The sequence below is a fragment of the Aquarana catesbeiana genome, linkage group LG03 (genome assembly GCF_042186555.1).
Source record: "Aquarana catesbeiana isolate 2022-GZ linkage group LG03, ASM4218655v1, whole genome shotgun sequence".
NCBI classification, from domain to species: Eukaryota; Metazoa; Chordata; class Amphibia; order Anura; family Ranidae; genus Aquarana; species Aquarana catesbeiana.
In genome coordinates this window covers 681,102,991-681,121,481 of record NC_133326.1, presented here as the reverse complement: position 1 = coordinate 681,121,481, position 18,491 = coordinate 681,102,991, and positions in this window count along the sequence as shown.

Genomic DNA, 18,491 nt, shown 5'->3' with positions numbered 1-18,491 from the left:
CTATTTGGTCAAAATTTTGTTGACACCTGACCTTCACTTAGATTAACTTGTTGGATATCCCATTTGAAAAGAACATAGGCATTAGTATGGGGTTGGTCGTCATTTGTGGATATAACTTGAAGACTTTCCACAAGATTTTGGAGTGAGTCTGTGGGAATGTATGCACATTCAGCCAAAAGAACATTTGTGAGGTCAGAAGTTGATGTAGGTAGGAGAAGACTTGAAATCAGCATTTAGATTGATCCCAAAGGCGTTCAGCAGGGTTGAGGTCAGGGCTTTGTGAGGGCCATGTGAGTTCCCCCACACCAAATCCATCAATCCATATTTTTATGGATTTGGCTTTGTGCAGAAGGGCATGGTCATTTTAGAAAAGAAAGTAGGCTTTCTCTAAATGCTACGACAAGGCTGGAAGAGCACAATTGTCTAAAATGTTTTTGAATGTTTTAGCATTAACAGTACCCTGCACTGGGAGCCCCTGAATTCAACCATTTGGAGGGCTGTCTGTATGATTTTGGTTACATATTGTAGATTTGAGGGTCAGGTATTCACAAACTTTTGCCTATATAATGTGTCTTTTGCTCACTCACTGGTCTTATTGGAAAACTCTCCATTTGAACAGGGGGTACACTGAAAACAACAACTTGGTTCTCCTTTAATGGAAGCTGTCTTGGAAAAAGATGGGCAGTTCTCACTGCAAACTGAAACTGGAACCTGCAAATAAAATTGAAATAACAATAAAACGTGAAGGCTCAGTTTACCTGTTTCTGTTCTATATATACATTGGAGGTTGGAAACACTTAGAAGTTTCTAATTTATAACACTTAGGGGTCTATTTAACAATGTTTTCATTCACGATCTAAACTCTCACTGAAGATTTACACATTTTTCACATAAGATTTCATTTAACCACTTAAAGTGTTTGCAAAGTCTTGTTTTTTTTCCCTATAAAAATAACAAACAAGTTATACCTACCTGCTCTGTTGCAATGGATTTACACAGAGCAGCCCGGATCCTCCTCTTCACGGGTCCCTCTTCTGTTATCCTGGCCCCTCCCTCCTGTTCAGTGCCCCCACAGCAAGCAGCTTGCAATGGGGCACCCGAGCCAAGGCACAGCTTCCTGTGTCCATTCAGACATGGAGCCCTGACCCCACCCCACCCCTCTCTCCCTTGATTGATTAGCTGACTTTGATTAACAGCAGTGGGAGCCAATGGTACCAATCAGGAGGAGAATCAGGAGGAGAATCTTGGACAGGCCGAGGGACTCGTGGAGATCGCTAGACAGACAGGGACCTCAGGTAAGTATTAGGGGGGCTGTGGGGGGCTGAGGGGAGATGCTGCACACAGAAGGCTTTTTATCTTAATGCATAGAATGCATTAAGATAAAAAACCTTCTGCCTTTACAACCCCTTTAAGGACCAGGCCCATTTTTGACACTTGTTGGTTACAAGTTCAAATCAGTATTTTTAGCTAGAAAAAATACTTAGGACTCCCAAAATTTTATATACTGTATATCTTTTTAGCAAAGACTCTGGAGAATAAAAAGGTGGCCACTGCTAGGGATGAGCCTGATGTTCGAGTCGAATGTAAGTTCGACTCAAACATCTGGTGTTCGCCTGTTCGTTGAACAGAGAACATTAAGCGGTGTTAGCGGCAAAGTCGAAAGCCGCGGAACACCGTTAAATCCTATAGGAATTACTAATTACTAATAAAAAAAATTAAAAATAAAAATGCCATAAAACTATCCCCTATTTTGTAGATGCTATAAATTTTGCACAAACCAATCAATATTCACTTATTGTGATTTTTTTTTACCAAAAATATGTAGAAGAATACATATCGGCCATAAACTGATGAAAAAAATTGTTTTTTTTATATATTTTTGGGGGATATTTATTATAGCAAAAAGAAAAAAATACTGAGTTTTTTTCAAAATTGTGGCTCTTTTTTTGTTTATAGCGCAAAAAATAAAAATCGCAGAGGTGATCAAATACCACCAAAAGAAAGCTATATTTGTGGTAAAAAAAAAGGACATCAATTTTGTTTGGGTACAGAGTCGCACAACCGCGCTATTGTCAGTTAAAACGCTCTGGTCTTTGGGCAGCCAAATGGTCCGGGGCTGAAGTGGTTAAGGAGCATTCTTTCCAGTGGTCATCACGCTAATCTATTATGCTCTGTTGATAGGGTCATTATTAGCAAAGGTTTCCTTAGACCAGACAGTTGTTTCAAGAGTTCCTGCATTTTAAAAAGATTGAGAAAGGCTGCTCTAGAGCTTTAGAGTTCTGGCCAGCTACCAAGATTCTAATAGAACAAAAAGTAGGGTAAGAACTAAGATTTCACTAAATGTACTTTGAACATTGAATTTCTCCACAATGCTTACAGATACAGAGGTCAGAGATTGCATATTTTAAGGTCTTTTTACTGTTTGTTCAGCAAATGTAAATATGATATTAGCCATGATATGGGCACATGTTCACTTTAACCACTTGCTGACCTGATGCAGTACATTTACTGTGGCAGGTCGGCTCTTACAGGTACAGTCACTGCTGAAAAGCAGGGAGAAAAAACCGGCACATTGCTTAGTAAAAACAGCACACAGTACACACAGTAACACGTTTGGCACTGTCATGCTTACCTCTAATGCAGATGGTCAGGCACTATAGCTAGCTTCTGTGTTCTTCACCTATAGAAGCCCCCTTTCCCATAAGGCAAGCAGGCCTACCAGTACTCGGTTGCCCCCATGTCTTATACACAATGCTATAGTCCCTGGCCACCACGTCGGGGCAGGTGCAAACTGAGCAAAGCAAACAGGTACTTGCGGTTGGCAGACAGGCAGAGTGGTTCAATGACATTCCAGGTACAAGGCAGGCAAGGTTCAGATTAGTCAGGGTCCAATCCATAGTCAAAAGGTAGGAAGAGTTCAGAGAATAATCGATATCCGATCCAAGGTGATAAACAGGGGAATTTAAACAGCCAAACACGACAGACAGGCAGAGAGCTTGAGCATGTATTAAACATGCTATCACAAGCATGAGACTTGGCTGGCCTAAATCAGGTATGGTCTCCACCCTGAGTCTGGCCACATCAATCACCTTGCATGTGGACAGACAGACAGGGATGCATCATAGCCAAAATCAGGATGCTGGAATGAGACCGGCAGCTGTCAAAGAACAAGAGTGTTTACACGCTAGTGACAGGCACACAATTACATAGTTACATAGTTACATAGTAGGTGAGGTTGAAAAAAGACACACATCCATCAAGTCCAACCTATGTGTGTGATTATGTGTCAGTATTACATTACATATCCCTGTATGTTGCGGTCATTCAGGTGATTATCTAATAGTTTCTTCACCTTGCATGTGGACAGACAGACAGGGATGCATCATAGCCAAAATCAGGATGCTGGAATGAGACCGGCAGCTGTCAAAGAACAAGAGTGTTTACACGCTAGTGACAAGCACACAATTAACCCTTTGAGCACCCTAGATATTAACCCCTTCCCAGACAGTGACATTAGTACAGTGATAGTGTATAGTATTATCACTGATCACTGTATTAGTGTCACTGGAGATGTCAGTGGCAGTTAGGCAGTAGGGATGAGCTTCGAGTTTGAGTCAAACTCAATGTTCGACTCGAACATCAGTTGTTCACCAGTTCGCCGAACAGCGAACAATTTGGGGTGTTCACGGCAAATTCGAAAGCCGCAGAATACCCTTTAAACGTCTATGGGAGAAATCAAAAGTGCTAATTTTAAAGGCTTATATGCATGGTATTGTCATAAAAAGTGTTTGGGGACCTGGGTCCTGCCCCAGGGGACATGGATCAATGCAAAAAAAAGTTTTAAAAATGGCCGTTTTTTCGGGAGCAGTGATTTTAATAATGCTTAAAGTGAAACAATAAAAGTGTAAAAAAAAGTCATTTAAAACTACTTGCGGCTATTAATGAATTGCCGGTCCGACAATACACATAAAAGTTCATTGATAAAAACGGCATGGGAATTCCCCACAGGGGAACCCCGAACCAATTTTTTTTTTAAAAATGGCGTGGGGGGTCCCCCTAAATTCCATACCAGGCCCTTCAGGTCTGGTATGGATATTAAGGGGAACCTCGGCCAAAATCTAAAAAAAAAAATGACGTGGGGTCTCCCTCAAAATCTATACCAGACCCTTCACGTTTAAATAAAGGAATTGTCAAAAACTGTCTCTTGTCATTTTTAACATTTTTGACACTTTTTTTGTGAAATGGTAGGGGTACTTTTGTACCTCCTTACCATTTCACACAGGGGGGACTGGGATCTGGGGGTCCCCTTGTTAAAGGGGGATTCCAGATTCCGATAAGCCCCCCGCCCACAGATCCCCACAACCACCGGGGAAGGGTTGGGGGATGAGGCCCTTGTCCCCATCAACATGGGGACAAGGTGCTTGGGGGGGCTACCCCAAAGCACCCTCGAAATGTTGAGGGCATGTGGCCTGGTACAGTTCAGGAGGGGGGGTGCTCTCTCACCCCCCCTCTTTTCCTGTGGCCTGCCAGGTTGCGTGCTCGGATAAGGGTCTGGTATGGATTTTTGGGGGGACCCCCACGCCATTTTTTTTATTACATTTTGGTTCAGGGTTCCCCTGTGGGGAATTCCCATGCTGTTTTTATCAATGAACTTTTATGTGTATTGTCGGACTGGCAATTCATTAATAGCCGCGAGTAGTTTTAAATGACTTTTTTTCCTTTGAAATGTAATTTTGCTGTCAGACTGTTATAAACATGGGAAACATGCGCCCCTTTACAGGCATACTATAGACACCCCCAGGTACGAAATTTAAAGGAATATTACACTTTTATTGTTTCACTTTAAGCATTATTAAAATCACTGCTCCCGAAAAACGTCAGTTTTTAAAACTTTTTTTTGCATTGATCCATGTCCCCTGGGGCAGGACCCAGGTCCCCAAACAGGGGGGTGTTCTGCTCATCCCTATTAGGCAGTTCCCACCCAGTGTCAGTAAGTGTCAGATTTCCCACCACACTATCACAGTCCCACTATAAGTCGCTGACCCCCTCCGTTACTAGTATGAAAAATAAAAAAATACAATTTCCAGTAACTATACACAGTGGTGATCAAATACCACCAGAAGAAAAGCTCTATATGTGTGAAAAAATTATATAAATTTTGTTTGGGTACAACTTTGCATGGCAGCGCAATTACCAATTAAAGTAGCGCATTGGCAAATAGCAAAAAAATGGCCTGGTTATGAAGGGGGTAAAATCTTGTGGAGCTCAAGTGGTTATCGTATTCCCAGAGAGACAAGAGATAGAACTTTAAACACAGGACCTACCAAATTGGATGCTGAAAGCTAGCTTTTCTACACTAAAATGTACCAACACCCTGATCTCAGTATATAAAAACTTATTGATTTGCTATACAGTATTTGTGTCCCAGGGTGGAAAGGTGTTGGTATAATCTGTGCTGACCAGCAGTTTTTTAAATTAGATTTTGCCTTTCAAAAACAAAAATCTGTTATTTTCAGAGTATTTATAGGATAGGGTGATCATTTGTGTTGGAATTTTACTTGATTATATAGTTCAGTATGCTTTTCTGTTTTATAAAAAAAGTAACTATAGAATACAAAAATGAACATACATTATAATGAAGAATATAGCTTTAATATAATGGTTAATACTGTTAAAATTATCAGTATTCCACAAAATCAGTCAAAATCAGCGTAAATGTGGATTGACAGTATGCATATTATTTTCTGTTGCCATATCTCTTATTGAGATATTTTTTGGCATTTATTTCGGGATGGAATAAAATTATATAGCATTTTGGAACAAACATGCAGCCAAGCATAGCCCAGGTAGAGGATAGGATAGCAAAAACTTCCAAGGCCACTGTGTACTTGGTACTAATGGAAAGGTGGCTTGCTATGAAGGTCAGCCAAACACTGAGGAAAGCCACCATGCTGAAGGTAATAAATTTAGCTTCATTATAGCTATCTGGGAGCTGCCTAGCCAGGAAAGCAACTAGAAAACTAAATTTAGCTAAAAGAGTAAGATAGCCCAAAGTACACAAAAAAGCAACCATTGATCCCTCATTGCATTCAAGAATGAGAATTTCAGGTTTGACATTATTGTTGTACTGAGGGTATGGTGGGAAGAATAAAAGCCAAAAGGTACAAATAAGAGACTGTAAAAAAGTTCCCAAAGCAATTACTTTATAGGAAACATATGGACTAGCCAATTTACTAAAATAACTGTTTGGTTTGGTGGCTCTAAATGCAATCATAACCATCATGGTTTTGGCAAGCATACATGACACACAAAGGGCAAAGATCATCCCAAAGGCTACCTGACGTAAAAGACACTTTTGACGTTGAGGATAACCAATGAATGCCAAAGAGCACAAGAAGCAAAGTGAAAGGCAAATCAGAAGCAGACAACTGATGTTATAATTGTTGGCACGCACTATGGGAGTAGCTTTAAAATGCATAAAAAGCCATAAAATGGCTAAAGGGACAAAGGATGATGTAACACTGGTACATGTTAATGTTATCCCCAATGGCTCGTCAAACTTGAGATATTCAATGTGTTTTGGCAAGCATCTGTCTTTTTCCTGACTTGGCCATTCATTCCATAAGCATTTAGAGCATTCAGCAGAATCTAAAAAGAATAATAAAAAAAAATAATAATAATAGTATTAAAAGGATACTGTCCTAAAACAGCAGCCCGTGTTAAGCTTTTTACACAATTTGATCAAAATTTTGTTGACACCTGACCTTCACTTAGATTAACTTGTTGGATATCCCATTTGAAAAGAACATAGGCATTAGTATCAGGTTGGCCGTCATTTGTGGATATAACTTGAAGACTTTCCACAAGATTTTGGAGTGAGTCTGTGGGAATGTATGCACATTCAGCCAAAAGAACATTTGTGAGGTCAGAAGTTGATGTAGGTAGGAGAAGACTTGAAATCAGCATTTAGATTGATCCCAAAGGCGTTCAGCAGGGTTGAGGTCAGGGCTTTGTGAGGGCCATGTGAGTTCCCCCACACCAAATCCATCAATCCATATTTTTATGGATTTGGCTTTGTGCAGAAGGGCATGGTCATTTTAGAAAAGAAAGTAGGCTTTCTCTAAATGCTACGACAAGGCTGGAAGAGCACAATTGTCTAAAATGTTTTTGAATGTTTTAGCATTAACAGTACCCTGCACTGGGAGCCCCTGAATTAAACCATTTGGAAGGCTGTCTGTATAATTTTGGTTACATCAAGTAGGTTTGAGGGTCAGGTATTCACAAACTTTTGCCTATATAATGTGTCTTTTGCTCACTCACTGGTCTTATTGGAAAACTCTCCATTTGAACAGGGGGTACACTGAAAACAACAACTTGGTTCTCCTTTAATGGAAGCTGTCTTGGAACCAGATGGGCAGTTTTCACTGCAAACTGAAACTGGAACCTGCAAATAAAATTTAAATAACAATAAAACGTGAAGGCTCAGTTTAACTGTTTCTGTTCTATATATACATTGGAGGTTGGAAACACTTAGAAGTTTCTAATATATAACACTTAGGGGTCTATTTAACAATGTTTTCATTCACGATCTATACAACTCTCACTGAAGATTTACACATTTTTCACATAAGATTTAATTTAACCACTTAAAGTGTTTGCAAAGTCTTGTTTTTTTTCCCTATAAAAATATAACAAATAACAAATAAGTTATACCTACCTGCTCTGTTGCAATGGGGCACCCGAGCCAAGGCACAGCCTGTGTATATTCAGACATGGAGCCCTGACCCCACCCCACCCCTCTCTCCCCTCTCTCCCCTCTCTCCCTTGATTGACTAGCTGACTTTGATTGACAGCAGTGGGAGCCAATGGTACCAATCAGGAGGAGAATCTCGGACGGCCGAGGGACTCGTGGAGATCACTAGACAGACAGGGACCTTAGGTAAATATTAGGGGGGGCTGTGGGGGGGCTGAGGGGGGATGCTGCTCACAGAAGGCTTTTTATCTTAATGCATAGAATGCATTAAGATAAAAAACCTTCTGCCTTTACAACCCCTTTAAGGACCAGGCCTATTTTTGACACTTGTTGGTTACAAGTTCAAATCAGTATTTTTAGCTGGAAAAAAATACTTAGAACTCCCAAAATTTTATATATATCTTTTTAGCAAAGACTCTGGAGAATAAAAAGGCGGTCACTGCTAGGGATGAGCCTGATGTTCGAGTCGAATGTAAGTTAGACTCAAACATCTGGTGTTCGCCTGTTCGTTGAACAGAGAACATTATGCGGTGCTAACGGCAAAGTCGAAAGCCGCGGAACACCATTAAATCCTACGGGACACTAACATGAAAAACCAAAAGTGATCATTTTAAAGGCTTATATGCAAGTTATTGCAATAAAAATGGGATGGGGACCCAGGTCCTGCCCCAGAGGTAAAAAAAAAAAGTTTTTAAATTGGCCATTTTTTCAGGAGCAGTGATTTTAATAATGCTTAAGTAAAAAAAAAATGAAATATTTCTTTAAATATCGTGCCTGGGGGGTGTCTATTGTATGCCTGTAAAGTAACGCATTTTTCCCGTGTTTAGAATAATACCACAGCAAAATGACATTTCTAAAGGAAAAAAAGTCATTTAAAACTGCTCACGGCTGTAATGAATTGTTGGATCCTGACAATAAAGTTAAAAATCATTGAAAAAAACAGCATGGGTTCCCCCCAGTCCATTGCCAGGCCCTTTGGGTCTGGTATAAATATTAAGGGGAACCCCGCATCAAAATGTAAAAAAAAATGCGTGGGGGTCCCCCCAAAATCCATACCAGGCCCTTCAGGTCTGGTATGGATTTTAAGTGGAACCCTGCGCAAAAAAAATGGCGTAGGGGTCCCCCCAAAATCCATACCAGACCCTTATTTGAGCATGCAACCTGGCAGGCCGCAGGAAAGGGGGATGAGAGAGCGCCCCCCCTCCTGCACCATACCAGGCCACATAACCTCAACATGGAGAGGATGCTTTGGGGTCCCCCCAAAGCACCTTGTCCCCATGTTGATGGGGACAAGGGCCTTATCCCCACAACCCTTACCCAGTGGTTGTGGGGGTCTGCAGGCGGGGGGGCTTATCAGAATCTGGAAGCCCCCTTTAACAAAGGGGACCCCCAGATCCCACCCCCCTATGTGAATGGGTATCGGGTACATTGTACCCCTACAAATTCACCCAAAAAAAGTCAAAATAGTAAAAATAACAGTAGACAATTTGGGACAAGTCCTTTATTAACCACTTCGCGCCCGCGCTATAGCCGGAAGACGGCTGCAGCGCGGACGCTAACTGCCGGGAGGCTGTCCCTGAATGTCCTGCTGTTTACTTCCGCGATGCGCGCTCCTGCGGGCGCACATTGGGAAAGTTCTGTGCTGGCCGTGTCCCTTGGACACAGCCAGTCACAGATCGCCATAAACGGCCAATCACAGCGGCCGTTTACAGTGCGATCGGCGGTGCCAATGAGAGATGATCTCATATGTAAACATATGAGACCAACTCTCATCGCCGGCTCTCCCTCCTCACACAGAGACAGCGTGTGAGGAGGGAGAGCGAACCGTTGCAACCTGAGTGTCAGAAAAAAAAAAAAACGGAAAGAAAAGTGAACACAGTACCTGTCAGTGCCATCTGTCAACACTGTCATCTGTTCACACTGTCATCTGTCCCCACAGTCATCTGTCCCCACTGTCATCTGTCATCAGTGCCATCTGTCATCAGTGCCATCTGTCCCCACTGTCATCTGTCATCAGTGCCCTCTGTCATCAGTGCCATCTGTCATCAGTGCCACATATTACTGCCATCTGTCATCAGTGCCATCTGTCATCAGTGCCACATATTAGTGCCATCTGTCATCAGTTGCACCTGTCAGTGTCACGTGCCATCTGTTATCAGTGTCACGTGTCATCAGTGCCACATATCAGTGGCATCTGTCATCAGTGTCACGTGTCATCAGTGCCACGCATCAGTGCCAACTGTCATCAGTGTCACATCATCAATGCCACATATTAGTGCCATCTGTCATCAGTGCCACGTATTAGTGCCATCTGTCATCAGTGCCATGTATTAGTGTCATCAGTGCCACATATAAGTGCCATCTGTCATCAGTGTCACGTGTCATCAGTGCCACGTATTAGTGCCATCTGTCAGTGCCACGTATTTGTGCCATCTGTCATCAGTGCCACGTATTAGTGCCATCTGTCATCAGTGCCATGTATTAGTGCCATCTGTTGTCAGTGCCACATCAGTGTCATCAGTGCCATGTATCAGTGCCATCTGTCATCAGTGCCACATCAGTGTCATCAGTGCCACGTATCAGTGCATCTGTCATCAGTGCCACGTCAGTGTCACGTGTCATTGTCCTGGTGCTCCAGGGCCTTCAAAAGTGTAATAGGTAGTCAACAAGTTAGATGTGTAATTTATCCTCCTAGAACACGTGATGGGACTCCCTGCATGTTGGGCCTCTCTATGTGGCCAGGCTGTGAAAAAGTCCCACACATGTGGTATCGTAATACTCAGGAGGAGTAGCAGAATGGATTTTGGGGTGTTATTTGTGGTATATACATGCCATGTGAGAGAAATAACCTATTACAATGACAATTTTGTGGGGAAAAAAACAAAAATAAAAAAATCTTCATTTTGCAAAGAATTGTGGGAAAAAATGACAACATCAAAAACCTCACCATGCATCTTACTAAATATCTTGGAATGTCTACTTTCAGAAAAGGGGTCATTTGGGGGGTATTTGTACTTTCCTGGCTTGTTCGGGTCGCAAGAAATGAGGCCACCAGTACATCAGGTTTGATCAATTTTTTATGATTTGCACCATAGGTTGTAGACTCTCTAACTTTCACACGGACCAAATAATATCCACTAATTTGGGTTATTTTTACCAAAGATATGTAGCAGTATAAATTGTGGCCAAAATTTATGAAGAAAAAGTAATAATTTGCAAAATTTTATCACAGAAACTAAGAAAAACATTTTTCAAAATTTTCGGTCTTTTTTCATTTATAGAGCAAAAAATAAAAAACCCAGAGGTGATCAAATACCACCAAAAGAAAGCTCTATTTGTATGAAAAAAAGGACAAAAAATTCATTTGGTTACAGTATTACATGACTGAGTAATTGTCATTCAAAGTGTGAGAGCGCTGAAAGCTGAAAATTGGTCTGGGCAGGAGGGGGGTTTAAGTGCCCAGTAGGCAAGTGGTTAAAAAAAAAAAATGTCCTGTGATATCCATTCATCTTCGATCACTGCGCCTGACGACCCCAGAAAAAAAACCGCAACAACTCCACCTCCATGGGTGGCTCCAGCTGACTGAAGCCTCTTTGCAATGATAGCTGTTATTTAGCTGAGGGCGGGGCCATATGGTGACGTAAATGGATGACCCACCTTCAGCTGGCATCACGTGCATCAGAGGGGATGGGGTCACCCATTTACATCACCGGGTGGCCCCACCCTCGGCTATATAACAGCTGGCATCGCGAAGAGGCTTCAGCCAGTGGGAGCCTCCCATCGAGGCGGAGTTATTGCGTATTTTTTTCTCGTCGTCGGATGCTATGATGATGAATGGACAAGGGAAGGAATTGTCCCAAATTGTCTACTGTCATTTTTACCATTTTGACACTTTTTTTGGTGAATGTGTAGGGGTATAATGTACCCGATACCCATTCACATGGGGGTTTGGGATCTGGGGGTTCCCTTGTTAAAGGGGGCTTCCAGATTCCAATAAGCCCCCCACCCACAGACCCCCACAAGCACTGGGCAAGGGTTGTGGGGATGAGGTTCTTGTCCCCATCAACATGGGGACAAGATGCTTTGGGGGACCCCAAAGCATCCTCCCCTTGTTGAGGGCATGTGGCCTGGTACGGTTCAGGAGGGGTGCGCTCTCTCATCCCCCCTTTTCCTGCTGCCTGACAGGTTTCGTGCTCGGATAAGGGTCTGTTATGGATTTTGGGGGGACCCCTACGCTATTTTTTTTATTTTGGCACAGGGTTCCCCTTAAAATCCATACCAGACCTGAAGGGCCTGGTATGGATTTTAGGGGGACCCCTACACCATTTTTTTTATTTTGCCCATGGTTTCCCCTAATATCCATACCAGACCTGAAGGGCCTTGTATGGATTTTGGGGGGACCCCACACATTTTTTAAAAAATTTTGGTGTGGGGTTCCCCATAATATTCATACCAGACACAAAGGGCCTGGTAATGGACTGGGGGGGACCCATGCCATTTTTTTTTCAATGATTTTTATTTATATTGCCGGGATCTGACAATTCATTACAGCCGCGATCATTTTTAAATTACTTTTTTTACCTTTAGAAATGTCATTTTGCTGTGGTACTGTTATAAACATAGGAAAAATGTGCCACTTTACAGGCATACTAAGGACACCCCCGGCACGATATTTTAAGGAATATTTCATTTTTATTGTTTCACTTTAAGCATTATTAAAATCACTGCTCCTGAAAAAACTGCCATTTTTAAAACTTTTTTTGCATTGATACATGTCCCCTGGGGCAGGACCCAGGTCCCCATGCCTTTCTTTTCAATGATTTTTATCTATATTGCTGGGATCCGACAATTCATTACAGCCGTGAGCAGTTTTATATGAGATTTGATCCTTTAGAAATGTCATTTTGCTGTGGTATTCTTCTAAACACAGGAAAGATGCACTACTTTACAGGCTTACTAAGGACACCCCCCAGGCACGATATTTAAAGGATTATTTCATTTTATTGTTTAACTTTAAGCATTATTAAAATCACTGCTCCTGAAAAAACGGCCATTTTTTAAAAAAGATTTTGCATTGATACATATCCCCTGGCACAGGACCTGGGTCCCCATACACTTTTTATGGCAAAAATTTGCATTTAAAATGAGCACTTTTCATGTTCTTGTCCCATAGACTTTAACAGTGTCCGCTTGTTCGTACAAATTTTTTGACTGTTCGCATGTTCTGGTGCGAAACAAACCGGGGGGGGGGGGGTGTTCGGCTCATCCCTACTCCAATATTTTATGTCACACTGTATTTGTAAAGTACAAGTAAAATTAACCCCATTTTTTTTATATTGTGAAAGATGATATTACGCTGAGAAAATAGATACCTAACATATTACGGTTTAAAATTGCGCTCACTCGTGGAATGGCGACAAACTACGGTACTTAAGAATCTCCATAGGCAACGCTTTAAAAAAAAATTACGGTTACCTGTTTAGAGTTACAAAGGAGGTCTTTTGCTAGCATTATTTTTCTCACTCTGACGATCACGGTGATACCTCACATGTGTGATTTGATCACTGTTTACATTTATGGGCGCGACTTACGTATTCGTTTCCTTTGGTGCATGACCACGCGGGGGCATATTAAAATTTTTTTTCTTTCTCTTATTTATTTTATTTATTTATTTTTTTACACTGTCTCTTTAAAAAAAAAAAAATCTAATAACTTTTATTGCTGTCACAAGGAATGTAAACATCCCTTGTGACAGTAATAGGTTGTGACAGGTAGTCTTTATGGAGGGATCTGGGGTCTAAAAGACCCCAAACCCCTCCACTACACTTAAAAGTGTTTAATACGCCAAAATCTGCACTTTTGAATACTGGGGATTTTATTAAATTGGTGCAGCTGGCAGCCGAGTAAACCGGAGGTGACATCCCGGGCTACTACATCGGAGACCCGATCAAAGCTGATTCCGGATTTGTTCGGGACTCCAGCCAGCTGGCAGACGTACCGGCTGGTCACTCGGGTCTCCCGGTGGGACAGGAGACCTGGGCAGAACAGCGGAAGGCAGCGGGAGGGGGGGGGAACGTCCCCTCCCACTGCATGTGATAACAGCCAAGTGGATGCCTAGCCGCATCGGTTGTTATCACCTGAAAGCCGTTCGCCTGCTCTAAAAAACTACACTCAGGTGAAGCCTGCAGCTGCATGCATCATCCCGGTACAACCACTTCTTTAAAATGACATACAGGTACATCATTTTGCGGGAAGTGGATAAAAAGTGTACTGATTTACTATATAATGCTACATAGTTATATAGTTGGTAAGGTTGAATAAAGACGCTAGTTCATCCAGTTCAACCTGTGTACTTGGTGCATGTGTGTTCATGTCAATAAACATTTCCCATATTGCTGTATATTGTGTACATCAAGATGGACGTACATGAGTCTTTTAAAATTATCAACAATATTTCTTACTTGATTTGCCAATCCACTCACCCAGGGTTTAGGTATTATGGTTACATTATCACTAGTGCCTCCATTAGTACCCTCTGACCATCACTCACTGCTGGCTGGCACTTTCTCTGAACCCGCCACCACCACTTGGTTAAAAAGTCCCTACAACTTTTTGGCCATCAACCCTCAATAATAATATTGGTAATAATAACTTAATATCTGACAGCAATACAATAACTTCTAATTCTATAATAACTATGTAATCTATATAATATCTATTATATGCACATGCATCTTCTAAGCTCTAGATTTTGGCAGGATCACCACAAATTTGTTTTCTGTAAATTTCATGTATTCAAAGTGATAATACATGAGAAAATGTGCATGTATTGCAGAGATGTACTCCATACATACACTTCAAACAAAGCAATTGTGCAACCTTGACTGAAATAGAAGACACAGCTGTAAAGTGACTGAGAAGAAAATAGAGAGAAAGAAAATACTCGGCTTATTGTCGGGCTGGAGATCAAAAAAGTTGATTACAAATGAAGTCTGTTTGCATTGTACTCACATTCACTTTCTTGGAGCGCATACAAGTATGCCATGCCCAATACTGCTAGGAGGAATTACATTTTTGGACGCATCAATGGGAGAAATATTTAATTCTTATTGAAAATCTTTAAAGCCGAGTTCCGGCGAAAAAAAAAAAAAAAAAAATGTGTTTTTTTTAATTGATCCTATCATTATTACTAATGAAATACAAAAACTATTCTACACTGTTTGTTATGTATTTAGCAAAAATATAAATATCTTTCTGAATTTTTTCTGCCTCCTGTTGTGGCTGTTGCCATTATGATTGTGGGCATGTGAAGCCTAATCGAGATCTCTTCCTGTATTAGCTTTAGAGAGGTGCAACAGGCGGCGAAGGAGGAAGGTCCTGCCCCGTTGTTATGGCAACATCACAGTACTGCCCACAGACTCCTGGGAAATGATTATTTCCCAGGAGCACAGGCGAGGGAGGAAGTGGCAGATTAGGAGGACTACATAGCAACAGGGCGATTCTGGTAAGTATAAAAAAAAATTTCCTCTAAAGGTTTAGAGGAGTCCAAATCTGAAAAAAAAATTCAGGGTGGAACTCTGCTTTAAACATATAATATATGTAATCTTACCGCTGGACTACCTGAAGACCATTGCAAAGTACTTGTGTTGATTATAAGTGTGTGCTCATCAACAGATGTATGTTTATAACTTCCCACTTTTATTTGTCTCACAGCTCCATCCTGGTCTTGTTGCCAGTTAACAATGTCATACACAGGAGGAGGGTCCCCATTATTATTAAAGAACAGTTCATTTTCGTTGCTCAGCTTCACCCGAACATTCTTCATGTAGTGTAGCATCTGCAAAAGGAAGGATCATATATTCTTTGTGTTAAGAGGAATCTGAAAGAACTCTGGAAATGATCTTTTTATTCAGGACCAATTAGCAACATTATGGCGCCCTTACATATACATTGTGTGTACTCCCAGTATGAAAAGCTACAACAGAGTGGGTCACACAAAAAAATTCTTACACTATATTGCCAGCAGTTGGTGGATATGCCATTACATTTTTCCGATTTTGCTAAGCATCCCATTCCATCCATTAATATGGAGATACTCCCCCCCCATTACAACTTCAACAGCTTCCATTCTCCTTTAAAGGCTTTCCACAAGATTTTGTAGTGTGTCTGTGGAAATTGGTGCTCATTAAGCCATAAGAAGGTTTGTCTCAATCATCACTCCAATTTATCCCAAAGGTATTCAAGAGGGTTGAGGTCAGAACTCTGTGCAGGCCACTCAAGTTCCTCCACACCAAACTCATCAAACCATGTCTTTACAGGGCTGACTTTGCTGCCACAAAGGATTTAAGTAGGCATGGCCCTCAGGAGAAGTATTGTGGTCTCTTTAAAATGATTTCTCAGATCCTTGTAATCAAACTGCAACAGAAATACCTCTGCCTACCAGTCAAACTTTGCAATGACATTGTGTTCAGAGATGCCATCATAGCTTGGAGAGAGCTGTGCAAGACAATAGGCCTATATCTCTATATTTCTCACTTCACTATGTTTTGATATAAAATAACCCAGTGTTCCTACAGAGTGATGATTAATTAGCGTTTCGAGAATGGGCTCAGGCTGACTTACAGTCATTGCTTCACTTGACGATGATAAAACATATCATCAAAACATTTGCAAGCTCTGTCCAATGAGTATCATCTCTCTCCCAATCGTCACCTTTTTTTACTTTCTACAAATGACCAGGTATTGGAAAGCTCAAATGAATACCATTATTAAAGATTTACAATCTAACTTCATAGATTCCTTATTGAAAAACAAAAACACCTCTATTTCTGACCTATACCACCCTCTGCTTACTCTCTTCTGTAAAGAGTGCTCTAATGTTACCAACTGGGATAAAGACTACCCTATCGAAGATATTGTGGAGAAACTGCATAAAGAATTTAAAACTATCATATCTACCAAAGAGAAATATGTGACTAATAATATGAAATCCTTAAACAGGGTGAAATTATGATAAATCAAACTAGTGTCAGACTATTATTGGATGCATATACAGTCATCCGATATCTCAAAACACATGTAGTGAAAATAAAATTAAGCCACCAAGTCCATAAATCAGATGGACAGAATGTTCACTAGGCAGTGAGAAGAGACCCTTGATCGCTGTTCATGAGGATCGGTGTGAAAAGTGGGAAAATAAAGAAACCCCCATCATAGTGATCCTCCACAACCTGAAGTGCAGGCTTACCAAATAGCAAGCTTCAAAAAGCTTGTTGAATAAACCAGAAGCCGGATGGACATAGATCTGAAATGTTCCTCTGTATGTTTATGACAGGCAGAAGGCAAACTGGGTGAAGTGAAGACCTGGATATCCAACCAGCATTAGAGCATCCCTCTGGCGGCATGGCCACGGGCAGGTATAGGGAGGTACCAATCCCCGAATCACAAACATAGGAGTGAAGAAGAGGTATCCATAGTGTGACTCCGTATAACAAATTTATTTAAACAAAGTAAAACACTTACAGTATGCAGTAAAAAGAGAGCAAGAATCGTCGGCTGTCTGGCGAACGCCCATCCAAATGAAAGGTGATAACGTCAGAGCGCCACCTTCCCGACGTACGTTTCGTCTGTAACTGACATCGTCTGGGCAACGGGCAACGCTCTGAGTCATCGCCATTAAGTAAACAACTAAAACCACGCCTCGTTATGATCTCTCAGGGGCGTACAACCCATGTGACCAACAAGGAGGTCGGAACAAAAAGTCACGCAACAGAAAATACCTGCAGATAGTAATCACATCGAATGGGGTAAAAAAACGAAATGGGTATACTGACCGCACAGAATCAGGATAGTCCTACAAATAATAAATCTAAAATATGTTTTTTGTTAAAAAAGTGAAAAGTTAATTCCCACATGTGATGACAACATGGATTTGCTTTGAAACAATATGGCTCCATCTTGTGGGGAAAAAGAAGAATAAAAATGAGTACAAATAAAAATAAGAGACTATATTTCTGCATGTATAGCACTATTAATTTGCCACAGATTAGTGTGGCGCCATCCTGCGGGAAAAATTGAAAATGAAAAAATAAATAAAAATAAATATAAAAATGAAAATAAAAATAAAAATAAAATAAATAAATAAAAATTGAAATCGATGCGACAAATATTTATAAGAATATATAAAAATCAGTAGGTAAATTGTATCAGTAAAGGGCAACCATATTATATGGGCATCCACAGAAAATAAAACTCTGACTCAATAACTAATAAAAAATACACATATGTCAAGCACATGTATACAACATAGGGTATTGCCCCTAAGAAATCACACCGAGTTCACATGTATACAGACTGGTCAACAAACAGCAAGTCAATACAATAGAGGTAAGCAATGTTACGCATTGTCTATGAAGGCATTTAGATCTGTCTCTACATCTAGTCCAAAGGGTGAATAGCACTTTATTCTATGTATCCATGCCATTTCTAACCATGATACGCCTCGCACCAAAGAACCACCTCTCCAAGGACAGGTATTTTTGTCTATCCCTAAAAATACAGTTTTGTCTGGGTTTCTATTATGAACTTCTAAGTAGTGCCTAGAAACAGGGTGTTTAGGGAAACCATTCAAAATGTTTGTCACATGCTCGTCACATGCTAGTCCAGGTCCCTCCAGCCAAATCCAACATTGGGGTTTTCCCAAACCCTCACAGGGCATAAAAAGGCCCAAAGACCAAAA